Source organism: Ceratotherium simum, chromosome 14 (assembly GCF_057802395.1).
Source record: "Ceratotherium simum simum isolate JZ-2026a chromosome 14, ASM5780239v1, whole genome shotgun sequence".
In the NCBI taxonomy this organism is placed as follows: Eukaryota; Metazoa; Chordata; class Mammalia; order Perissodactyla; family Rhinocerotidae; genus Ceratotherium; species Ceratotherium simum.
Window position 1 is genome coordinate 11236597 of NC_141913.1, and position 27087 is coordinate 11263683.

The window sequence follows — 27087 nt, forward strand, 5'->3', positions numbered from 1 at the left end:
CGGGCGCTTAACCGCTAAGCCACGGGGCCAGCCCCGACTACGTTAACTTTTTTCTGCACAGTGTTCCATAGGCTGCCACCTCCGGACAACCATTGTCTGTAATGTGAAAACAGTAGTTCTACTGCGTTATCCTCTCCACACAATTCATGAACTCTTTCTCAGGGCCATGCATATCAGAAAACTGACCTCACTTCCTTCTTAACAACATCTCTCACAGATATAACTGGGGGCCTGTCTGTTCAGACAGGTAGGCTATCCATTTGCACTGAGCCTGAGTTGTGGGTTGAGTTATATTAATGGGCTGGTGGCTCTGGTCTCAGTAACTCAGTGGTGAAGAGGAATTGCAAGTGAATTATCATCAAAGAGACTCTTCTTGTTCCACAGGAGTATGGAGACCATTTATTAGTGATTAGTTTAAAAGCAGTAATCTTAAGTGTCTATATAGGGAAAAAAGTTTTTCATTTTATACCAATGCTACCCAGTAGAACATTTTGGCAATGATGGAAATGTTCACATTCTGTGCTGTCCAATATGGTAGCCACTAACCACACGTGGCTACTGATCATTTGAAACATGGCTAGTGTGACTGAGGAACGGAATGTTTAACTTTTTGAATTTAGTTAATTTTAAATAGACATATGTGGCTGGCTAGTGGCTACTAGAGTTCTAGTGTGTCCATTTTGTGATTAAATGATCTGTTGATAAAAAGGATAAGGGGTGATCATCAAGGTGATAGTACCAATTGAGGTCTTTTTCCACAAAATGTCCTGTATTTCCCCAAATCCTGCATCTCCTCCTGGGCTTAAATTCCTCCTCTCCCCACGGTTTAGTCCTCCATCCAGCAGCTTCCACATTCAGAGCAAGGATGTTTTCCTCAAGTCTTTTCATGGCCTAAATATCAATAACAGAATATCAGTAATCAATAAGAGGGACAGGAGGTTTCTTATAGCATATCATGCTTCAACATTACAGGCCAGGTGGGGGCATTTGGAACTTTTAATTATAGACTATCAGGTAAAACAAGTTCCTTGCTACAGAGAAATCTTGAGAATAGAGTTTGTTGTGATAGTAGGTTATGGTAGATGTTGTGTTTCAGCTTCCCTGGGAAGCAGGATTTGAGATGGATTTGTGTACAGGTGGTTATTGGGGCGTGGTCTTAGGAACAAGCTTACAAGGAACTGCACAAAGCAGGACTTGGCAAAGGGGAAGATGAACTGGGATGCAGTTGAAACAGAGGCCTCAGCTGATCCCATGGTACGCTCTGAAGCTGGGATAGCTTTTCAAAGTTGAGGTAAAAGGACCAGCCCTTTACATCATCAGCCGGTCACTGGGTGCTGGCTGCAGCCCCTGCTTTGGCTGAGGGACAAAGCTGTGAGCTCTCAACAGACTTCACTCCTGGCAGCCCTGGAAAGGAGCACCTCAGCTATATCACAGCATCCACTGTGATGGATTTCGTTTTCACCTGGAAAGGAAACCTGCCTGCTTTCCTCAGGCTTTTGGGCTTTGCAGAAGGCAGAACAATGTCGTGGTTAAAAGCAGGGCTTTGGAGCTGGTTCAAGCCCTGCGCTCTGTGACCTCTGGCAAGTTACTGACTCTTTAGGTCTCCATTTCTTGGACTAGAAATCGAGGATGATGCCACCTATTTGTAAGGTTGCTGTGGGAATGGACTAACATGATGTGTGGAAAGTACTTAGTGCGAGGCCTGATGCTTGGTAAACACTCAATAAATGGTTGCTATTGTTATGATTCTAGGAATTTCATAAGACACAAATTTTGGGTACAGGCATTTCCCACGGGAAGGATAGCAGAGTCGAGTGACAGTTTTTGGCAACAGAGAATGAGAAAGAGCTGTGCCTCACTCCTCACTGTACAGGCCCTTCACTTCTCCTGCCTTCTCCTTTGCTCTGGCAGAAGGGCCCAGAACTTGGAAAAGCTGAGTTGGAAAATCCAACAATAGGAACAAGGCCGCTGCTGTTCCTGGGTCCAGAGGAGAGGGAGAGAAGCTACTCCGAGAGCTCTTGATCTCTTGCTCAGGAGGCAATATACCCAGGAAATTACAAAAGGCTTGCTCATTGATGTTTAGGTTAATGACATAACCCTTAGAGATTTCTTGAAATGCTTTCTCTGCAGATACACATCCCCCTCGGTTCTAATCACATTTCCTTAATCTTGATGGTATGTGGCATGAACATAACCCTTTACCACTTTCAAGCACTCCACAAATATTAACTAATTAATTCATCTCATAAAGGAAGAGTTTTTTGGCTCAGTCTTGGCAGCCCAACTCTCCAGCCTCAATAACAGTTAGTCACAGAGCCAGGAGACACACTTTATTCACTTCATTAACATGCTTTTTCAAGCTGGAGTTCCAGATATAGGAAGAAATAGCTGCTAAACCCAGCCCACTTCAACTGACCCCAGTTGGGGGCTTCCTGCCTTTACTTTTGTAATGTTCTTAGACCTCTTCATCTGCTAATCCTGTGAGAGGGTGTTGTGGTGTAAAGGAGAGCATCCTGGACTTGGATTTCGTAAATCAGTACATTTTATTTTTTTGTGAGGAAGATCAGCCCTGTGCTAACATCTACCAATCCTCCTCTTTTTGCTGAGGAATACTGGCCTTGGGCTAACATCCGTGCCCATCTTCCTCCAGTTTATATGGGATGCCGCCACAGCATGCCTTACCAAGCGGTGTGTCGGTGCGTGCCCAGGATCTGAACCGCGCACTTAGCCACTTGTGCCACTGGGCTGGCCCCATAAATCAGTACATTTTAAAAAGAAAAATCAGTTTTCCAAATGAGGACATAAGAAAGTCCCTACTATCTTTTGTCACCATCATTTCATAAAAGGAAGGAAATTAAACAGAACAAAAGAAGGAAGAGAGTCTTGGGATAAAGGACATCTTTTAGAGTTGAGTATGTCCAGCTTCATGGAAACCTACACTCTGTATTTTTTACCTTTTGCCTCTAGCAGGTGCAAACCTCCCACTGGCCTGGGCCTGGTCCCAGGGCCAGGAGCAGACCACCAGAGGAGGTACACACCCTCGTGGTCCTCGTAGCCAGAGTCCCTGAAGGGCAGTGGCCGGGACTGTTTAGTTTCTCACTATACCTGGTGTTTAAGACAATGCTTAGCACATAGTAGGGACACAATACATATTTGTTGAATAAAGAAATGAATATGATTGTCTGGCTGTGACCTTGGCTAAATCACAGCGTTGCTGGGGCTCAGATCTGTACACTTAGATCTATGCAATCACAGCTCTATGATCTGTACAATTGGAAAGTCACATTGGATGCCTGCCAAGTTCTCTTCCATTTAACAAACAAAAACCAAAAGCTGGGACTGGAAAGGAATGGGAGAGTGTTTTCTGTTCCTTTCCTTTTTTTTAAAGATAATTAAACTTTTTGGGCCACAATGACTTTTTCAGAGGTTTGTTGCAATGTTTATCTCCTGAATGAACATGTTGATTCTTTATAGGTAAACCCTGCTTCTCAGGGCCCCCAGATGAGGAAAGGACCCTTGCAGAATGAATTATTAATTTAAAAACCAATGTTGGGGAGTGGAGAACCTTGCTACAATTTTTATTTAGAGCCCCAGATATTAACTTTAAACAACCGTTCTCTGTTTTTTTCTTTTCTTAGAGAGCATTTTAAAAAAAAGACCTATTTTTTATACATTTTGTTATTATTATGGTTAATTTAAAATGTCCCGTGGTCACTATGTGTAATTGATTTTAAAGGTCTGATAGATCTTTGATGAATAATACAGCAGTCACTCTAGCTTATACATATTTCAAAGCCAGTTAAATCCCAAGAGCTGGCAGCAGGCAGAGGGTTGAATACACATTATGTCTCTCTTTCCACATTCCTACTCAACCCACTTGCTTTAGGGAAAAGCTTCTTTTTGTCATGATCAGCCAGAGGTGAGGAATGAAGGAGAGACGGATTTTCATTAAGAATAGAGGCTTTGTGTGAAATTTCATCATCTGTCTGAGCATCTGATAGGAGCAGGGCTGTAAAAATGATCTCAGATTGGATTGTACATGCATTTTGATTTCGAATGATCCTGAGTTACATAAACATTTCCTTGACTTATGGCAAATGTTTAACTGAAAAAAGGATTCGTAAGACAACATATTAATATGGATTGTCTGCTTCTTAAAACAATAACCATAGTCTGCATCCTGTGTGTTCCTTTGGGAATATGGAGGATTCATTTTTCAATTAGGAAGTTTCATATGGGTTTCAAGGTTTTTTTTCATTAAACTTTCATTGCCTTGTTTCTAGCTCAAACATGGCTAGAACATAAGGATACTATTATTTGGCACTAGAAAAGCTAACTGGATATTATGTTATCTTCATCCTGTTGTTTCTTGTGGAGGAGATGTTTATTGAAACACTGACAAATTATGTTTAAAATGTGATCTGTCATTTACGAGTGCTATTTCTTTAAAATCGAGTGAGGCTTCGGGTCTGCTAAGAATGCCTAGGCTGTCTCCTGTGTCACCCTACTGCAAGAGAAGTCTGGCTCTACCCTCTGTTGCCCTCCCTTTGCCTGGAGCTAGACTACTCTTGGACACATTTTTCCAGAGCTAGGATGACAATCCCACCTCTATTGACGTCACCATAGACACTGATCTTTGGGGTGTTTGTGAATGGGGGGAAGTTTGGAAATCATCACTAGCCTTCCCTTTCTCTCTGCTCAGCTCACCTACCTCTCACACCTTCCCCTCTGCTCTCAGCTTTGTGAGATGATTTGTGAAAGTGAATGTGAAGACTAGGGTGTTTACTGTTGGGGGGGTGCGTTGTGGGTAACAGAGGAGCTCTTTGGTTCATTTCCCAAAGTTGGCCACACTCTTTGCTAGCTATGTGGGCTCAAACAAATTACTTACCTGTTTTTAGCCTCAGTTTTATCATCTGTAAAATGGAGATAAACATACACATTTCATAGGATGGAGATTAGATGAGATAATGTATACAAAGTAACTTCCATAGCACTGGGCACATAGTTTCTTTTTCACACGTCTGCTTATTTCTATATTCTGGTGTCTGAATTAGAAACAGAATCATCTCTGTGTTCATTATGCTAAGAAATTCCTTTTCTCACACAGTTAAACTAACCTTCAGCTGAAAGTCAGCCTGAGGAATGTGATTAGCTGGCTCTTAGGGGCCCTGCCTCTGAGAGGACCTGAGGACCAGTAGGACTGCATGCTAGAATGAAGATAGCCCAGTAGGAGGATGGAGTTTTAAAAATGCCCATGTCTAGGTCACCCTAATTTCATTTATAGACTGCTCGAGCAGTCTCGGGCTTGGAGAAACCTCCTCTTTACAAAAGACTTCCACGTTCAGTCCACTCTAAAGCAGCAGGAAGGTTCTGCATAATTTTTCCCTTGCTGCTGTGAAGTGGAGCACAGTGGGAATAGACTGCAGAAACTAGAGCAGGAAAACGCTCTTCTTATGAGTGTATAGGCACTGTTACGTTTCCTGCATCCCAGCTCTGCCACCTGCCCTGCCACCCCCCTGCCTACTCCCCACCATCCTTCACCCTCTTGCTGAGCCAGGGAGAAAGTCCTGAAGGTGTTGAAGCAGACAGGTAAGAGAAATAACTTTCTTTTTTTTTTAAAGAAAAACACAAACTAGCTCCAGGTCAAATTTTAAGGCTATGAAATAATTAATTGAAAAGTCTTTGGAATTCCTTTTGGTATTTTATGAAAAAATGATTAAAAGGCAAACTTTTCTTCACACATGACCACTTAGACATAGTATTTGTGTTTACTTTTGAACCCACACTGGCCATTACTACACAGAACAAAATATCATGGTACTAACCCCACGTCCCCATCCTGCACCCTCTGTCTGGGAGGCTCTGGCTAGAGATGGAGCTCTAGCCGTCTCTTGATTGTTCAGGCAGATTCGGTGTTTGAGTCACCAGGGGTTTTAGTAGGCTGGTGGCTTAATGAGGGAAAATAGCTATTTGATCTTTATGGCATGCTGGGTGTTGTCTTCTGAGATAAACTTATTTAGACCATAGTCTATTTTTGCGTGTAATAAACAACAATAATAACTACCAGTTTCAATGGCAAACATAGTAATAGCTAATAGAGCTTACTTTGTACCAGGCATCGTGCTAAGTGCTGTATAATCCATTTATAATAATTTGTTATAATGATTCATTTAATTTTTCTAGTAACTCTGCTTTTATCCCCATTTCACAGATGAGGAACCTTAGGCTTGGAGAGGCTAAGTAATTGACCCATGACTACACAGCCAATGAGGGACCAAGATTTGAGCCCCTGCAGCCTGATATCAGGCTCACTTTCTCTGCCTACTACTTACGTTTCCAGCTGTTTGATGTAAGCTTAGTCTTGAATTAATTTTCCCTAAATTTGTTTTAATAACTTTTGGACATGCAGCTAAATTTTACTGCATATTCACGATATTTTTCCAATGTTCAACCCCCTAGACTGAAATGTTATTGATATGGGTAGAAGAGTGGATCAATACTGATTCAGTCATCCCATTAGACATGGGATTTTAAAAAATGTTTCATCTTGATTCATAATAAGCATTACATTTTTACATTATGATCTGGTACACAGATACATATATGTGTAATTAAAACATGGCATAGGGCTTGACCTTTGTGACATGGGACATATTCTGATATTGTCCTATTCTATTCTATTCTGTTCTGTTCCATTTCATCCCATTCCTTTGTTCTCTTTTACTAAAAACAAGCCTCTTGAGATCAACTAAATTTCACTTCTCACTAGTGGGTCAGAGCCCACATTTTGGGGGCAGTCCTTTGGCTGGATGACTTTTGCTATTCTTTGGAAATACTCTGCACAGTGTTATATATTTCTGCATCCCTCTAGAGGATTTTTCTGATTGTGAGGAATAGCCAAGGTGAAGTTGGCATTAGAGGACCCTGAAAAAGGTGGCGTTCTCTCTCTGAAAGAGGTCAAGACTATAAATCCAGCTTGTTCTGGGACACTGAGAACTCGAGCCTTAGAAGCTGGGACCCAGCAGGATAATACCCAGCATGGTACAAAGTCCAGCTAGCCAGTGAATAAAGACTTGAAAGCCTGGCCAGCTTGGGGCAAGGGTTCTTCAAGAGTATTCAAGGGCGAAAGTAATCTTGGATTTTTAATAGTTCCGCAAGCAGAAACATACCTCTCACCTTTCAGCAGCACGTTGAAGAGAACTCGAGTGGCTCCTGAAGTTAGCCCAGGTGCGTTTGAAGACTAAGAAATGCTGCGGTGTTGACTTGCTGCTTGTCCTGGTGTCACAGGCTACTGCCATTAGCAAACATGATGAAAGTGAGGAATAAAAGTGAAAGTTAGGGAAAAAATACAACAGGCACAATCTGTCTATTTTGACATTCTCAGGCACTAGTTGTTGTTTTATTTCTTAGCCCCCTTTGTGGGTGTGACTGATGGGAAAGGGCTTAATGCTAATAATAGTTAACATCTATCTAGTGTCAGCTCTAGCCTAGGTGCTTGCTCAGTGTCATACGTGGACCAACTCATTTAGTCCTTACAAAAACCTACTGAGGTAAGCAATTATCTCCCGTGTTTTACTGATGTGAACACTGGGGTTAGGAAGGCCAAGTAACCTTTCAAAGATTATATAGCTAGTAAGTGGTGGACATGGGATGGAACCAAGGCAATCTGAATCCAAAGTCTGTGCTGTGAGCCACCACACCACAATCTGATGATTCATCTTCTCTTCTTTGGCGCCTGGCGGTGAATTTCACAGCGAGGGGGCAGAGGTTGGGGTGGGAGGTATGAGTGTGTAGTAACGAGCACTCAGTCATTCTTTCAATATGTATATATTGAGCATCTTCTCTGCACTTGGCACTGTGGGTATGTACTGTCTGGCTAGTAAAACTTTCAGATTCTCAGTGTCTTTGGAACAGTTGAACATTCTGGATGCTTGTACTCAAGTCCCTGGAACTTAGTACTTTGATGGACTGTCAAGGTGGCTGAGGAAGGTACTGGAGAATAGGCATGGCATTCAGGGTGGCCAGGTCTTTGAGGAGCATGCCTGGTGGCCAGGGACAGAATATGGTCTGGCTGATCTGGCAGAGCACAGGGACAGGAGCGGTGGGTGACAGGTGATGGAAATACAGGGAAATCATGAAGACAGTGGGTGGCGTCTGGGAGGGCAGAGCAGCCAAAAGCTGAGTCCAGCCTTGGCCTGAGATTCTGGAACTAAACTTTAGTTGCCAGGAGGCCTCAAAAGGCAGAAGAGCACCAGTGATGGAGGAACTGAGCATTAAACCTAGCATCAAACCTCAGTCTATGAACCCTTAAATTCCCTTTGAATAGTAACAGAATTGGCCAAGAATTAGCCTAAGCTTAGAGATGAGGACTCAGTGGTTAGGTGTGGAGATGGAGAGCTTCAGAGATAGCGAGCCAAGTTGTTATTACGTTAAGAGTGGAGACACAAATGACTTTGTCCAAATAAGTATTCTGCTGGGCAAAATGCACCAGAAGGCAAGGTTAAATGTTAAAAATTAAAATGTTATAGGGCCGGCCCCGTGGCTTGGTGGTTAAGTGCGCGTGCTTGGCTGCTGGCGGCCCGGGTTCGGATCCCAGGCGCGCACCGACGTACCGCTTCTCTGGCCATGCTGAGGTCGTGTCCCACATACAGCAACTAGAAGGATGTGCATCTATGACATACAACTATCTACTGGGGCTTTGGGGGAAAAAAATAAATAAAGAGAAAAAAAATTAAAATGTTACAAAAGAAAAAAACCCAACAGTTTCTGTTTTTGATTTTTTCAATGTCCTGGCAGGGACTGGAAGGTAATTATGGGTGTGTGTGTAGGAGGATGTAAGGAACTGGGAAAGCTATTAGGAAGCTTTTCCTTAAATGATAGCCTCCAAACCATTTGAAAGTGAGAATAACAATAACTGATTTAATAATCATTAATTCTTTTAAGCATATTCAATGGATGCAGAAGATTCAATTATTTTAAGAGATTTAAAATTATTTCAACTGATTTGACTGTTTTGTATTTTACTTTGTGGCATAGGGCAAAGGACTTTGCAAACCATGGTGTAGCTCTTGAAAAGGAAGTAGATGGCCATGAGTTAATGATTTATTCTGAGCTCTTTGGCTCACCATTAGAATTATGTCTCCAAGTGCTCTCTCCTCCCGCCTGGAGGGAATTGTTCCTTAGCTTCTTGTTCAGAATCCTTGCGGGAGAGATACTTGATCAAACATTTCTATTATGGACAAGATTCCATCTATAGTACTTTCACTTGTTCTTTATTTTATTTTTTCCCAAGGAGATGGCCACACACAGAGAGAACTATACTTTTAATTCATAGAGGAACATTGCCATCTGGATGAAAGATTATATTCTGAAGGCTCAATAAGTGAGTTTTATTTCCAACTTTGCTTGTGACTCAGTCTCTCTGAGATGCCTTTTCTACATCTGCAAAATGGAACAATTAATCTCCACCTGTGTCACAGTAGTGTTATGAAAATGAGTTACAAAATGCTTGCAGAATACTTTCAGTTCCTCTCGGGGAAATATAAAATATTACTACTGTGTGATAAATGATAAAGCTTAGTACATGAGTGTACATTTTTATGGCACTAGAACATGATGAATGGAAATGAAATCGACAAACTTGAATTATAATATATACTGACATAACTTCTCTGGATAATAAGATGGTCTCCCAAAGGAAATTTCAAAAATCAAGAACAAAATAAAAATAAATATTTATATACAGCATTAAAAAATTCTTAAGTCTACTTGGTGCTAACTAAAACCCTAAGCCAGCATTTTCCAAACTTCTTATTTTTATTGTTTATTATGATAAATTTCCTGAGAAATTAAAAGGTAGTCAATGAATACTATGTTCAGTAGTCAAATGAAGTAATGCTAGATTAAACAGCTGGGTTAAATCCTAAGTCACACAGCTCTCTTTCTGTCCATTGTGCTTCTACGAAAGAGGGAAGTGGTTGGTAGCATTTCTAAACTACTTTGACCAGGGAATGTAGTTTGGGACAAGTTGTCATGGGCCAGAAAAACATTTAAATAAGCATATGTTTAAAACGACTGCTCAGTTTTTGGTTGCTTAAGTGTCCTTGGTAATTAGTGATACTGAGATAAATTATTTTGCTACTTTTATATACTTGCTAAGTTAAAGGAATTTAAAAATAATACATTAATATCCTTTCTGTGGGATTTTAACAGCTTGCTTATTATATCACATATGTAAGTATACTGAATATATAAATCATGATTCTGTTCTTATGTACATGAATATTTTATATATATACATATGCATATATAAACAGAGTCTAATGCTTCTATTTTAGTTGTTTTCTGGACCTTTTTCCTGTCCATGTCTGCATTCATCCTTCCTTTTTTATGTGTTTGTAAACTGTACAGAAATGGAAATGAGATTTTAGAGGAAGAAGCAATAAGTATTATTAATGAGTGCTTTGTGAGTCATACAAGTTATGTGGATCTCTTAGCTATGAGATGTTAAAAGAATCACTTTTTGGCTCCTTGAAAGAAAATTTTGTAAAAAGCCGTGATTTGGCTAAAATAAGTTGTTTCAAAAAACAGTAATAGATATGTCAAGGAATGTCAGGTCCTAAAATATTCTGTCAATAGGTGTTATCTATAATTTGGCAAGAGTTTTGAAAATTCTGGCTGGAGAAGAATTTTTTTTGACTTGGATCCCTGGAGATTTGCTGGTTGAAGCAGCTACAACATTTAATAATGACCCTGGGAGGCTAGAGTGTGGAATGTCACTGGCATAATTTTATTGTTGTTTTAAACTTTTCAGTTAAAGAAAAAAGCATTCTTTGGCTGTCTCTTTGCCAGAGGCACCGGGTACAGCGGCTCTTGGTACAGCCCCCAGTTATCTGCTGCTGACTGAGGTTCTGTCATTTCTTCTTTCCATCGTGTCTTCTCAGGCACCAGGGACACCACCAAAATGGTTTCATTTGATGATTGTGTTGCTCGACTCTCTTGGGCCATGTAGTGGTTGTTTTGAAGAGGGTGAAAACTCTCCCTTTCGAACAAACACTGCTTCTCTAATGAGAAAGTGATCAACATTTGAAATCTCTCTTGGGGCAGGAACTGGGAACAAAACATTTTTCTCTGGAGTTTTCTGACTTATCCCAGGAAGCTACAGGATGTAAAGTGTGGGAGACACTCAGACGTATCACTCCAAAAGCCGTGTCTGAGGTTCCTGTTTTGGAGAGACACTTCCTGCCTGTCAGTTTTGGGCTCCTCCTGTCTTTTCATTTTGCGGTGTGAGGTGATAGATGGTTTGCATAAGAGCCGCTGCCACTCGCCCCGCACAGAACCCTTAATGAAAAAGAGTCATGCTATTTTTGGAAACATTTTGGACTCTATTTAAAGGAGATAAATAATAAATTATTTCTCTCCAAACATAATATGTCTCTATTAAAGCCAAGCATCATTTATCCCAAGAAGAATATGAAGGAAAAAACAATAAAAGTTTTAAACTTATGTGGTTTTTATTATTGGTTTGGGATTTAGATCCTTATAATGGTTGCCCTCTTCTCAGAGTGTAATGGGCAAGATGCATGGGGGCCTTGCCTGGCTCTGTCACTTACAGTCTGGTAGGCTTGAGGGAATCGTTGTGCTCTCTGTGATCTATAAAATGGGGTAAAAATAGCTGTCCAAACCGCATTACAGAATTCCAATATTGTTAAAACAATCAATGAGATAAATCTTATGTACTTGGAATATGATAAGGGGCAAAAACACTGTGAGGTGACGTTGTTGTTATTTTTCTGAGGCTTTGTGTAGTGTGGCAGGCGACTTGTTTTCTGGTGTCTTTGGCAACAGCAGTAAGTCAAGTACTGAAAAAGGAGGATTTATACTTTTGGAGATGAGCATGCAGGTAGCGTGGAGCTGTGGCCAGAGGGAACTGCCTTTGCTGATGAAGGGAGAGTTTGCGTCTGGCGAGAGAGAAGGATTGGGGGCTAGAGGACTATTTTAAAGACCCTCTGACCACTTGCTGGAGGCTGGCACCTTGCTTGAGACGTGCAGATGGACAGAGTTAGATTCCCACCTGGGCAGCCATTGCTGACAGAGCACAGGTATTTGTTGTCAGATGAGTTCGGCAGGGAGGTGGAGGGGGGCTAGTGGCCTTAGGGTGGTCAGAGGGTAGCAGGCTGAGGGTATGAGGGGAAGCCTGCTCTGTGAGAAGCATTGTGATAGAACTAGTCTCTCCTTTTGCCTCTCAAGTACAAGACTGCAAGTGACCAAAAACTGGCTATATTTAAACAATTGTCCTTTCCACGGTACAAAGCATCTTTGGACTTATAGGGGAAGTAAAAGAAAGGAGATTTAAACAATAGCAACAAGTAGCTAGCTTTCATTGTCTATACTGAATGTCTAGTGATGCTGCCTAAGCGAGACACAATTCAATTCAATTGGACGAGAAGTAGGCAGCTATATAGTAGCTGATTCCTTCCTTGCCTGGCAACATACTTTACAAAAGAGTTTTGTCTTACTGGCAGTGTGAGGAGCTTAGTGCAACCCTTGGTACATATTGACACCCAGTACACGCTCATCAGCAATATTATATTATAGGTATTCCTTGTCATCATCAGTGCCTGTAATCCCAAGTGGAAAGGGCAGGCTGGAGCTGGCTTTAGGGACAACTAGATCCAGCATAGCAACACCATCTCTCTCATTTCTGCATCTTTGCCTGGAAGCCTCATTCTCTCTTACCAGCTGCTTCTCTGCTCAGCTGGGGACATGGCAGCAGGCAGCTCTGTCCTCCCACCTTGGTAGCTTGTGACCAGAGAGATGAAGACACACTTCCCCAGAGCTCAAATTTAAAAAATCCTAATGGAAGGATCCTGATTTGTGTGGTGCAGCTCGTGTGCCCACATTTTTGACCAGTTAGTAATCAGCTTTTATTAAACAAGGTAATTGATATCGCAACATTTTGTAAATTGTAAAGACATATGGAAACACATGGTATTATAATTATAAACAATTGCTGTTTTCATCATTTTCTCCCTCCCTTCTTTATCTGGCTCACTTCTACTTGTTCTTCAAAACTTGGTACAGATGTGGCCTTTCGAAGAGACCTCCTTTGGCCCCCTCAGGGTGGGTTTATGTCCCTTCCTTGTGTTCCATAGTACCTGGTGCTATCCCTTGTCCCTGCACTTCCTATGCTAAATTCACTCCTAGACTGTGAGCTCTGAGAGAAGCCGTATCCCATGTCTCTGTCTTCTAGCACACAATGGGTGCTTAATAAATATTTGTTGAATAAATTATTATTCTATAGGTGATGAAGAATTGAACTAAATGCATAACAAACCCAGGATGTCACTTAGAAGTTGTTTAAAATAAATCCATGTACAGGGTTTGTTGTCCTGTGATTTGTCTCTGCCATTCTTATGACCATAAATTAACTGCATTGAAGCAAATTATTTGAAGATGATAGCGAAAGTTAACTTTTGTTGAGCACTTACTGTGTGTCAGACACTATTCTAAGTGTTTTACATGTATTAACGCATAGTCTTCACAAGAATGAAACTGAGGCACAGAGAAATTAAGTCACATGCTTAAGGTCACACAGCTAATAAGTAAATGGTGAGAATGGCTTTCAAATGGAGATAGGCTGGCTCAAGAGCCTGTACTCTGAATTATAGGTTAGTAGTTTGTAGTGCTTTGCTTAAATGAGTGTTAGTTATATAATATATTCCTACAAACACACCTTTTTGTTAGTATTGAGGGAACAAACAAATTCTCTCTAACCCTTTTGCTTCTCTATTCAGTACCAGACACAATCACTCTCCCACACACACACCACCACCAACAGGATCGGGAAACACCTACCAGCCAGCCCGTTAAGTGCAGGATACAGTGCTAGGTACAGGGACACGAAGGGTTCATGACACATAGCCTTTGCCTTCAAATAGCTGAAAATCCAGTTAGAAATATAGCCCATACACTTAGGAAGAGAACTCTCATTCCAGATAGTCTGGGCTACGTCTCAAACAAACAGTACAAACAATAAGTGCTTTGGAGTAATTAGGGTATTTTAAAAAGTAGTGGAACAATCCAGATTTGAAACCCATGAGATGAGGCACACCCCAGTGGACTGTCAACTCCTTAAGTGTGGTGCAATGTCTCAGTCATCTTGGATAAACACAGTGCCTGGTGCAGAGTAGACCCTCGTCTGTGCTGTGAAGTGACTTGGATCCTAGCTCTGTTAACTTACAACCTGGATGTGGGCAAGTCAGCTACCTCATCTGTGCCTGAGTACTCATCTTACCTCCCTCGCTGTGTTACTTAGGAAGGGTCACAAGATGACCTTGGAAAGTTGGAAGCAGGGTTTCTAGCGCTCAGGATTGGGTGCCCTCACTAAGTGTTTGTTTGGGAAGGGGAGATAGCTGCGCACTGGTTCGGATGGTTTTGTGAAGTAATCCTGTAGCCATTTAGAGAGGAGCACACTATTTGGGACTTTGCTTTGGGAGCTGAAATATGGCTTAACGGAGTGTGATGTCTCCAGTCACAACTTCTCCACGGGAGCCTCGAGGATGCAGTTGCCGCCTCAGCTGGGCGTTGCAGGGCCCTGGAGATGTAAACTGCTGGGATGAACCCAGACTGAAACTCAAAACAAGCCATCACAAGTCAGCTGCCGGTTCTTCACACTTCTCCAGACTGAGCAAAGCATTTCACTGAAAAGTTGGCCCACAAAAAATTTCTGATGAATCCCAACTGGTTCATAATTTGTGGATGTGACTGAAACGAGGAACGTTTCATGTCCTCTGACATTCTGTTCTCCAGTCTCCTGCAGATCTGTTTTGCTTTTTCTCACATGTTGAAGCTGTGACACCCACCTCTTTTTACCGCCTGGGATCCTATCTCATGGCGTCCGCGGGAGTCTGCAGTCATGATTAGTGACAGAAAACAGACTCAACTGCGTCTTGCACTTTCCTGCCTCTGGTGGGAAGGCTGCAGGGGGGAGGAGTGCTTTCTCTTTGTGGGCCGGAGCCCTCAGGTGATAATTCCAGCACCATGGACCTTAACGCCATTTCCACGATCAGCTTCACAGAGAGTCTGGAGCAGCCTCTCCGTGCGTGCTCTGAAAATGAAGTGACCCAAAGGCCCTTAACCCTCATGTTCCTGCTGAAGCTCACGACCTAATTTCTGACATTGCCATTCCGTGCTTGGTAGACTTGCTATCTTTTCTGCCTCCTCTGTTGTTTGGGTTGCAGATAAGAGGTAAAGATGGAGAGGACCAAGAATCAGTTTTCAGTCTTGGCAAACAGGGCCACTACTGCCAAATTGCATCTAAACACTTCAGGTCTTGTCTTCTGGGAAGCACCGTTGCATAACGGTCAAACACTAGGGCCACGGAGCCTGAGGATGGGTGGGTTTGAATCCCACCTCCACTCATTAGCAGTACCTCTGTGCCTCAGTTTCCTTATATATAAAATGGTAATATGCTAAAATATATATCTGGTAAGACTTTAGTAAGAATTATATGATATAAGCATTTAAAGAATGCAGTAAAATGCCTGGAATGTAGTAAGCGTTGGTATTATTACCTGGTGACAGTACTGAGCCAATAAAATTGAGTTAGAAGTTGGTAAATGGATCACAGTGTTCTTGTATCTCCCTTAGAGGGGTCTGAGCAGACTGATAAAGATGTAGGCTATTGTTAACGTCCTCAACTGGATTCTGACTCCTAACGACCCTGTGGGCAACCCTGCCCTGTCTCTTCGCACCATTCTCTCACCTTCCAGTGCTATATCAGTCAATGCTCCACTGCTATTCATAGTGTTTTCATGGCCAAGTTTTTAGGAAGTTGGTGGCCAGGTCCTTCTTCCTAGTCTGTCTTAGTCTGGAAGCTCTGCTGAAACCTGTCCGGAATGGGTGATCCTGCTGGTGTTTGAAGTCCTAGTGCCATAGCTTTCAGCATCACAGCAACACACAGCTGCTACAGTATGACAACTGACAGACGGGCGATATGGTTCCCTGACTAGGAAACAAACCAGGGCCCCAGGGGTGAGAGCGCCGAATCTCAACCACTAGCCCACCAGGGCTGGCTAAAGATGTAGGAGAAGGATCCAAAGTGGTGGCTGCTGGGAAGTCACCACTTGGGCTTCTTGCTCCAGCTGTTCCCTTTGACCTTTCTTAGTCTATGTCCTTGGCCCAGACCACCATCCTACCTCCATCTTTCTTGAAAGGACACACCTGGAGCCTCATCAACACAACAGGCTTACTATAAGAAAGTGATCAGATGCAGGGAATTATTACAATCTGTGGAACACTGCAACAAGCAGCTGCCTCTTTCCTCTTGAAATACTGAAATATTAAAATGAATTTAGAAACATTTTAAAGAAAAGCTGTTTTGAGTGTGTGGATTACAGTCTCCTAGAAGAGTGGAGGTTGGGTTTTGGGGCCCTAAGGCTGCTCTGTTTGTGGAGTGGTTGGCATGTTTTGCAGGTACACAGCATGATGATGATGGATTTAATTGGAGTGGTTTGGCCTCATCTGTGTCTACACCCTTTCCATTGTCAGGCCTGGATCTATGTGTGCATGGGCTCATTGGCCTGACCTCACCGACTTCTGATGAGTAGGCAGAAGCTTCTGATTCTCCCACTGTCATTCTAGGATTAACATCAGACAAGGAGACCTTGCTAGGTTGGCAGACTGTGACACATATCACAATCATGGGACACCTTTGTAGCTTCTAGCACTTGTTAATTGGAATAGGAATGACCTGATAGCTGATTGAATAAGTGAACTAGAGAAACTTTGGGATTATAGTCATTTTTCCTGAGAAGCAGAGACCTTCTGTGGGTTTTTAATGGGGAGTGATTGACCCATGTGTGGAAGCATTCTAACATGACACGCATGTCTTCTGAATCAGGCCAGCCTTAAGTCTCAGATTCATAAGTTGCCATTTTAGGTTCAAGACATCATTGTGGACCAAGCTACCCTGGTTTGAGTGGTGGGCTCTTAACTTAGCCCTTCTACATTTATTTATTTTTAATACCAAGATATTTCAAGATTGAAAATTGGGGAAGAGCAGGAGAGGAGTTCATAGTAAAGAAGAACCAGTTTTCCTCTGTCCTTGTGCCCTGGAGAAGATATGAAGACTAAATCCTGAGAGCTGGAGAATTCCATGCCAATGTGAAATTGCTTTGCTCTCTCCAGGCCTGAGGCCTCTCCTAAAACCAAGACCAAGACCTAAAGGAACAGAGTGCGTGTTTAGTCATTTTACTGTTATAGAAGATAACGTGATTACATTTCTGACCTGTGTTTGAGGGGCTGGGGATGCAGAAAAACGACAGTAAGGGAAACCTTTGCATCCCTTCTCCCCTCTCCTGGTCTCAGTGAGTGAGAGAAAGTGAATTGGTTTAGTCTGGACGTTTTCCTTGTTCCAGAACAACAAATATTGGTTGAACAACTATTATGTGTCAGGGACTATTTTAGACTCAGGGGAGACAAAGACAAGTATGATAGGGCTTCACGAGTTTGTATTCCAGGAGGAGAGAGCGTGAAAGGAGAAGAGAGGGGAGGAGAAGGGACCAAGAAGTTCTTTCCTCAAGGACACAAGATGGAATGATCACCTTCGCCTGAATGTGGCAGTCCACCCTAGCTTCCATTACTTTATCATCACTCCATAGAATAACGGTTCTCCAAGAATCCTCTGGATATGAAAGAAGCATTGCATCCTGCCAATATAATATGCCCTCAAGAACATTTCAAAAACTGTAATTTTTCCTTTAGGTTATGGCTTCAGCTCTGCCATTTATAAGATATATGACCAATGCAAGTTACTTTAACTCTGTCTAAGCTTCAGTTTCCTCATCTGTAAAATGGGAATAATAATAGCTAATGGTTTTTGTAAAGTAATGTATAAAATGTTCTTACCACAGGGTTGGCACTCACAATGTTTGTAGTTTTTGTTATTATATATTCCTTGAGGTGCTCTTGAATAGAGGCTATTTTCTCAGATTTGATTTATCAGGGTCGGACAGTGGGGTAGTTGTCCTCCTTCCTCCCTCATGACACTTTTAGACCCTATAACTACCCTGTCCTTTTACAAAAATTTCTGTCCTTTGAGGCTCAAACCATCCAGCTGTACCACTTTCTCCCTATCCTCTTTGTTGTAATTTACTTCTTCTTTAGTAAATCTCTTTGGTATTTTCTCTCACTAAAGACTTGAGCACCGTGGCTCTCAATCTTTCTGTCCACTTCAACTTCCGCCCTCATCCTAGGTAACTTAAATATCCACCATTAAATTTATTCCACATTCCAAAGTTTCAGTTTTTGATCACTTCATCTACAATGACTTTCTCCTCCGCTCTGATGTTAAGCAACCCTCTCCCATGGCTACACTCTAGCGGCTGTCATCACCACAGGCTCCCACAACTGCAGAATATCTAAATTGCACACCCTGCCCCTGAGAGCCATTGTTTGTATCTTCCCTGCTCACTTGCTTCCGTCCCCCTTGCATCTCCAGTCCATTGGCCCTTTTGCTTTCTCTCTTTCCATCAGCTCCTCTTGGGTTTACATTCCCTTGGTCCAGCTTAGACTTCATTGTCCATCACAACCATTCCTCTGTTGCAAATACCCTCATGTTTCTTTCTCTTTCTGTCCTACCCACTTGACGAAACTCCAGTTCTGGATGAATCCAGCCGTCAACCTTCTTCAGGCCAACTGCCAAATGTCTTGGCATTGTTGGAGAACATCACACAACCTGGCAGATGGCAGCACTATTTATTTACAATAACCAAACTTAACTCATTTCTCCCCACTGCATGGCAGACTTAGTACTACTCTTTCTAGTAAGGTCCATCCTACTTTCCTCAAGGTCTAGTTTATACCTTTTCCATTCTCTTTAAAATTCTCCACTCTCCCTTAGGCTCAGAAGATGACCTTGGCTCAGAAAATGATTTAAAAGGGAAGGTAGAAACTCTCAGATGAAACTCCTTCACGTTCACTTTGCATGATTTACACAGCAGCCTATGTCTGCGCTCTCTTTTCACAAGTTACAATGAAGGACGTGCCCCTCTTCTTATCCAAGGCCGCTTGCTCCATATGTGGGTTTGAATCTCATTCCCTCTAGCCTTTTCCATCTATCTGGATCTATTTGATCAATATTAATATATATTGTAGTATTTCCCACCAGAAACAACCACACAACACCAACAACAAAGACGATGATGACAAATAGCAATAACCGCCACCCTTCTTTGACCCCAGTCTCTCTCCTGTTACTGTACTTTCATGGCCACAGCCTTGTCCACTCATGTCCTGTGTATTTCCTCACCTTTGTCTTTTCAATCCACTCCAGCCTGGCTTCTGTCCTCAAAATTCCATTATATCGGGAATTCCTAAGTTTACTTGCATGTGTTAGATCCAATGGACTCATTTTAGTTCTCATTTTACTTTATTTGCAGCAACATGCAACATTCCTTTATTGAAATGCTTTCTTCTCTTGACCTCCCCGGCCCCAAGCACTCTTGGTTTCCCCCCATCACATGGCTTCTCCTTCCCAGTCTTCTTGACTGACCTTGAAATGCTGAGCCCTCTTCTCTTCTTCTGTACTTGCCATGGGCAATCTCAGCCACTCCTGTGATTTTAATTACTGTGTGTGTATGCCTGTGTCTTCCCAATTTATAGCTTCAGCTCTGATTTCTTGTTTGAGCTCTAGGCATTTATATATGATTGCATTATAGACACATCCACTTTGGTGGTTGCAGACATTTTAAACTTGAATTGTCCAAAATTAAATTCTTGCTCTTTTCCAACTGCTCCCTCCCCCTGGACTGCTCTTCTTCTGGTAGACTCCATTTAGTGGGTAGTACCACTATCTATCTTGTTGCCTAGGCCACAGCTATTGATTTCAAGTTTGTCAATTCTACTTTAAAAATACATATTACATAATACAAAATTACATATTACATAATGCAAAAATATGTAATAAATCCATCTCTACATCCTACAGCATAAGTTGACATTCTCTCTTGTTAGGGTTACTGCAATAGCTTCTTAATAGTATCCGCACATCCACTTTTATATTTCTGATTCATTCAGTAGGCCATGGTCAGAGTGATATTTTAAAAGCAAAGATTTGATCAAGTCATTGTTTTTCATTGCATTTAGGATAAATTATAAAGTAAATAACACAGCCAGCAAGACTCTGCCTGGTTTGGTTCCTGCCAAATCTTGCCAGTCTTCCCTTTGCTTACAGTATTCCAGCCATTGAGGCCTTGTTCCAGTTCTCAGAATGCCAGTTCTCTCCTGCCTCAGGAAATTCCCACACGCTTTTCCCTCTGCTGGGAACTCTCTTTCCCCAACTCTACCTGGTGAATTCCTGTACATACCTCAGGCCTCAGAAATTAGGTTCTTAAGGTTTAAATACTCTCTCATAGTATTTTGTACTTTTCCATCATAGCACTTATCAAAATTCTTATCTTTATTTACGTGATTATTTGTCTGTCTCCCTACTAGACTGTCAGCTCCAGGAAGGCAAGGACCCCACCTGTCTTCGCACCCCTGTGTCATCAGCGCCTGGCACATGGTATGGGCCCAATACTATATGCTGGATCAATAAATGGTTCATAAAAAACCCTGGACCAACTGGAGGTGATTATGTCAGGACGTGTTTGTTCATTTGTTCATTCGTTCATTTATTCATTCATTCATTCAACAAATACCTAGGTATTTTTAAATCTAAAGGAAGAAATTGCTCTCTTCAACTTTCCCTTGAGTCTTTCATGTCTTAATACGCTTTCGCAAGTTTCTTCTAGCTCCTTGGGGACCCAGTCCTGGCAGTGGCCACGTTTGTCATAACTGCCTGGCTTACTGTTTATATCAGGTTCCAGGAAGGCATTTTCTTCTCTCTCTATACTGCACTACTCTGTTTCTAAATGCCCTGACTGCTCTTAATTCTGCCGCATATAATATAAATTCATCTGCCAAAGGTGAGATCAGGTGTGTCCAGAGGGTCACTTATATCATCTATGTGTTTTTTTAAACAAACATTTATTGGACAACAACTATGTGCTAGGCTTTCATAGACATTCTTATTTAATTCTCACAATGACCTCTTTTAGTGGGTTTTACTCTTCCTACTTTATAGATGAGGCTCAGGGAATTAAACTGCTCCAAATCACAGAGATGAAAATGCTTTCTTTTTGTTGTGGTATAATGTTTGCATTTTTCAAAATCATGAATTCATGTTTAAAAATGAGCACAGCCAAATGTTGAATTATGCCTGGTAATTCTTTCAGAGGACTTGAATACAGATTTTCAGGGATTCTATTTTATAAGAGTAAGATTCTAGTGACCCAGAGATTCTGCAAATTGTACAGAATTTGGCTGTGCCCTGTGCTTGGGAACTGGGGCTGGGGGAATACACTTGATTCACTTTGAACCAAGTCAGGCAGAAATATGGTACCGCCCTTCTAGACAGACATCTGTTCAAATATAAATTTCCTGTTTATTGAGGCTTCTGCTCTATTGAAGTAAAGGTCTCGATACGGCTGAACAAGTCAATCATTATAAACCTTGTTAGTGTGACAGCCCCCTGTGTATTGTTGAACTGGAAATGAAACACAAATACACCAAACCCCTGCAGTATCCGCTTCACGGTGCATAAATCTACCGGGCATCATGTCACTTGAAATTTGATGGCAATTTACCAAATGGCAGCAAAGACTTCATCCTTGGAGGGCTATGCAGATGAGTCCAAGCTCTGAACAATAAGGTGAAAGGACACAGCCTGTCCTCTGCTCCCCTCCCCCATATCCTTCCCAGAAAGCATTCCCTAGGGTAATTTCTTAGTGGCAACTGGTGAATTATCCAAATACAAATGACCAGTGTTCATTCAATTCCACATGCAGATCTGGCTTTAGATGTCCTAAATAGGATTGAAACGTTCTTCCTGCTTTCCACTATGCAAGCTGTATTATTGCTTGCAGCAAAACCTTCTTAGACCCTTATTAAGCCGTCTTAATTGCTTTCCTCAGCTTTCTTTCTCTTTTATTCAAACCTCAGAGGTGAGGGATAATCTGCTCTTAGTTAGGCAAGATAAAGATGCTCATCTCATTCCCCTGCTCATTTGCCCCCCTCCCCTAGTGTATCACACATCCATGCTGTAGAAAAGCCTGCATTTTGGAAAGATCTAAACCTGTCTGCTACTCCGCTGATGAGAATAGTTCCGGACTGAAGTTTAATTATTTTACTACCAGTCATATTTTCTCTGTTTGGGTTTTAAATGAATAGGACATTTCTCTACCCAGCTCTACTGGGAAGATTTATTCATAAATTGTTAGAATGGAAACTGGAAGTCTCAAGGTATCATCCATTCCAGCTGCTAGTCTTGAGCAGATGAAATCATTCAAAACGAGCAGTTGGCTGTTGGACTCAGCCCATCTGGGTCATGGCGAAACCGTGTCGGGGCTGCCCCTGAAGGTAGGGGCTGGGTGTAGGGAGGCCGGGACAAGCCAGTGCGGGTCCGTTAGCAGTTCATAGGAGGAGCAAGCTGGCTGAAGTCTGGAAAGGTTTGACCCTGTGAAAGCACATAAATGGACATGCCAAGCTGAGCGAGCAGAGCAGCAGAAGGCTGGAGAATGAAGCAAGAGTTAGGAATGGTGGCCAGATTATGGAAGGTCTGTTCCTCATAAAGCCATTGTCTACCTCATCAATTCTTTTAGGAGCATCTGAGGGGAGCTATGAGCCTCTCGAAGGGGCTGAATGTGTGTGACAATCTCTTCTATGTTCAATGACTTTCTTTGAAACATTTAATGGTCTTTGTTTCCTTTGTCAAATATAACCTCCCCTTTATCATTAAGTACCTCATTTTTGAGGAAAGGAAGAATTTATTGAATTTTATAACGTAATGTATTCCTGTTCTTCCCTAAGAAGATATCAATGTACCTTTTGAAGGGATAAAACATGGAAAACCATATTCCATACAACGATTTGATTATATTTTAAAATGTGTTTTTATGATAAGCTCTTGAAATATCCAAGCAATGTCTGAAAACATTCTTGAACCATTTTAGGTCAGATGTGCCTTATGAGTTAAAAGCAGTAGGCTCTCTCTTGTTCATGAAGGGAGAAAATAGCCTCTCTTTGGAAGGCAAATGATTTTTGTCTTGGAGAACATTTTGTTCCTTAAGAAAGCTGTTGATTTCTCAGAAGAAACACTTGATTTTCTCATCTCAGGATGAGAAAATTGTTTGAAAAATATTTTATGTGATTCAGGAATAGGTAAGTCTCTGTGGATTTCAAAATTGTAGTATTCTGTAGGAACATACACATGCTGTGTAAACTTACATAATGCCAAGATATTGTATAGACTTAATAGTCTTTTCATTGCTTCTGGGGCCAGAGAATGTGTTGTTTCAAGTGTAAACTGGTTTTCATTAAAGAGAGTGAAGAACAACACTTGAAGCTTTCTATTTTGGGACTAGAGCAAGACACCCCAATCACGGTAATCATTAGTTTACAAGTCTTGCCTCTGATGTTACCCCGTTAATTCTTTCTGAGTAGCATCATAACCTATAATTCTCAACTATGCGGTTTTCTGGCATTTTTCTTACAGGTAGTCTAGGACACTGGTGTGGGAACTCAGGCAGCCATCATTGTGCTACAAACAGTTGTAGGATACAAGAGAAAAAGAAGACATTGTTTCTGTTCTTAAGAATATTCCCCTTACATGTGTGTGGTGATGGATTGTAATTAGTATTTGGGTGGGTGAACATGATGTAATCTATGCAGAAATACAAGTATAATGATGTACACTTGAAATTTATACAATGTTATAAACCAGTTACTGCAATTAAAAAAAAAAGTAAAAAAGAAAAAAGTAAAAAAAAAAAAGTTAAAAAAAAAAAGAATATTCGTCTCTAGCTGGGAAGGCAGAATATAAGCTTGTGAAAGACATTTAAAGACAACTCTACAGGGACAATGTGTTTATTAGCGTCTATGCATTAGCATATAATAATTATAGCTACCATTTTCAAGTGATTACTATGTACTAGAAACGTTATAGAAGATTCTATAGGACATATTACTATCTCTGTTTTACAGATGAGGAAGCTGAGGCTCAGAGAGGTCATATGACCTCCCCAGGACCACCCAGCTAATAAAGATGGATTCAAGATTGGAGTCTAGCTGGGTCTGACTCCCATGCCTGATCTCTTGCCCACCACTGTATCTTCATAGGCAGCAGCTGTGTCTGTCTCTTTCCCTGCCTTGTCTAAGCGCCTCACACAAGGTTTGGCATATAGTAGGCACTCAAGGGTGATTTACAGATTGACTGACCACTGCTAAAGCACACAAAGGAATTATCTTGTTCTAAAGCCGTAAACTTGTCATTGAACTAAATCTGTTTTCTTTGAAATACACTTTGTATGGTTCGGTGTAAGGCTTTTTTTCTCCATATGGCATATGATTCTGCTTTCTCTGGTTGGCTTCTTCATCTGCCTCTGGTTTTAGCAAACCGTGAGGCTGACTTTGGGCTGAGGGAGGGCAGTACTTGGGTGGTACTGGCTGGAGCACCGCCCCCACAGCTCTGTTGACCCCCCAGTTCCTGGCTATGTGGCCAGGAGCTTGGGTGCAGCTGGGGTCGGGGTGCCACTCTCTGAGCGGCTGACCTCAGAGGCTCTAGCATGGGGGGAAGAGAGCAGAAGGGCCCTTTTCTCTGAGCCAGAGAGTTTGCTCTGCTTGTGGCTTCCTAAGTGCAGGCTGGCAAATGCGACTTATTATCCTTGATTAGAAGATCACTCTAATTTACAGACCCTAGAATGAAGTTATGTGCATGATGCACTTTTGAACTCATTACTGAGTATATGAAATCATAGCAAAACGCTGTTCCTGCAGCAGGTGTCCTGGGGACTGGGAGCTCAGACAGGGCTTTGGGTATGAAATGCCAGTCTGGCAACATTCTTCTCTCTTCTTCTATTGCCACATTCCTTCCACAGTTTGGAACATCTGTTCATATTTGTATACTGAGCCCTTGGGGCTCACTTATTCAAAATCGTGCTTAACTTCATGAAATTGCCATTTTAAGGACAGTTTTTTTCCCCTCTGCTAAAGGTGAGTGACATGTCATAAAAAAGAACGAGGCTGGGAGGGATCGTGACATTTTAGCCCCTTCACTTGCTGTAGGTGATTAGAGGACACAGAGGACAAATGGTCTTGGACACTTGTGAGCTCGGGTGCTCCCTGGGGACTGGCTGGACTTTCAAGTGGGTTTTAAACTTAGACCCTGGGGAGGGGAAGTCAGGAGCAGACAATGACAAGGTGGGGAGTGCTGCTGCTGCTGCTGGGGGTTGGGCTGGATCAGTCTGCTGAGGCTGCTGTAACGAAGTGAAACAGGCTGGGTGACTTAAACAACAGAAATGCATTGTCTCCTGGTTCTGGAGACTAGGAGTCTGAGATCAAGGTGTCAGCAGGGTTGGCTCCCTCTGAGGGCTGTGACAGAAAATCTGTGATGGAGAATCTGTCTCCTCGTTTCCGGTGGTGTGCTGGCAATCTTCGGTGTTGGTTGACTTCTGCTGCATCACCATGGTCTCTACCTTCACGTCCGCACGGTGTTCTCCCTGTGTATGTGTGTGCCCGTGTCCAAATGTCCCCTCTTACTAAGGATGCCAGTCATCCTGGATTAGGGGCCCACCCTCATGACCTCACTTTAACTTGATTACCTCTGTAAAGACTTATCTTCAAGTAGGGTCACATTCCAAGATACTGGAGTTAAGACTCCAATGTATCTTTTTTGGAGGGATACAATTCAACCCATAACATAGGGGTAGGGGAATGTAAAAACAACAACAACAACAACATTTTTTTGAGAGAGAGAGAGAAAAAAAATATAAAATGAGTGCCTACTTTCTGCCCAGTACTGGGTTAGGTCTATAAATGGAGTGAAGTGCCCTCCATAGACTTTGTTGACATTATTCTGATCTCTGGGGAATGCCGTTCTGATGATGACGTCCTCCTGTTCTTTCAAGATCTGAAAACTAACACAGACCCCTGGCTGTCCCCTCCACTGGTGCTGCATGTCCTCCATCAGCCGGGTGCATGAGCGGCGTTGGCTGGCACTGTTTATATTCACTCAGCTGGGCAGTTGGAGTTTATCAGCCATTGTTGGTTTTCTTCTAAATAACTTCCCTAGCAGCTGATAAAACCCAGTGCGAAATATGTGAAGTTCGTTTCTCTGCCTATCAGGGACAGATTGGCTTCTATCCACAGTAAGCTTGCAATGAAAAGGTTGGCATTTGCTGATTAGCACAGCATCATGTGTAAAGATGTGCTTAATAAATGCTTTGTGAGGATTTGTTTGTTAACTTATTTACCAGGCATTTGTTGACATTTATTTATTTATAATTGAGTGCCTGCTTTGCATAGGGCACTAGGGGGTGCCTAACATGATATGGAATTTATAAGGTAGTCCAATCTCAAGTGCGGTGCAAGAATTCCTCCTGTAGCACTCCTGACAAGCTTATCTTGAATAATTCTTGAGATAGGCAGCTCACTACCTGAATGAGGAATTTATTTCAATAGGTAAGCATGTCTATTTCTACAAATAGAAAGTACTTTTTAAAAAATTGAACCAAAATCAACTTTGTAATTTATACTTTGTAATAATATAATGTCCACCAAATAGTCTTAATTATTTTTAGGGGCACTTAAAAAATTGAGGTATAATTCATGTACCATGAAATTCACGTTTTTACAGTGTACAATTCAGTGGTTTTTAGTATGTTCACAAAGTTGTGCAACCATGACTGTTATCTAATCCATTAGCCCAAAAAGAAACCCTGTATCTATTGGCAGTTACTCCCCATTACCCCCTTCTCCCAGCCCCTGAAAACCACTACTTTCTGTCTCTGTAGATTTGCCTGTTCTGAACATTTCCTATAAATGGAATCATATAATATATGTCCTTTTGTGTCTGGCTTCTTGGACTTAGCATGGGATTTCAAGGTTCATCCATCTCGTAGCATGTAGCAGTACTTCATTTCTTTTTATGGCTGGATAATATTCTGTTGTGTGGATATACCATATTTTGTTTATCCATTCATTACTTGA

The 27087-nt window shown here is 41.9% G+C and overlaps 1 protein-coding gene across 18 annotated transcripts in view; it reads left to right on the forward strand.

Annotated features, from left to right (window-relative positions):
• The window catches only part of LOC147915262 (uncharacterized), a 68408-nt gene that overhangs the window by 11298 nt on the left and 30023 nt on the right, over nucleotides 1-27087 (forward strand). The window contains exons 2-3 of one of the 18 annotated variants that reach the window (XM_087439036.1): nucleotides 6212-6349; nucleotides 9293-9382. The exons of 15 other annotated variants lie outside the window; for them this stretch is intronic. The gene's annotated coding sequence lies outside the window, so the exon portion shown is untranslated. The remainder of the gene's footprint in view (nucleotides 1-6211; nucleotides 6350-9292; nucleotides 9383-27087) is intronic. 2 more of the 18 variants (XM_087439037.1, XM_087439038.1) reach the window with 2 other exon arrangements.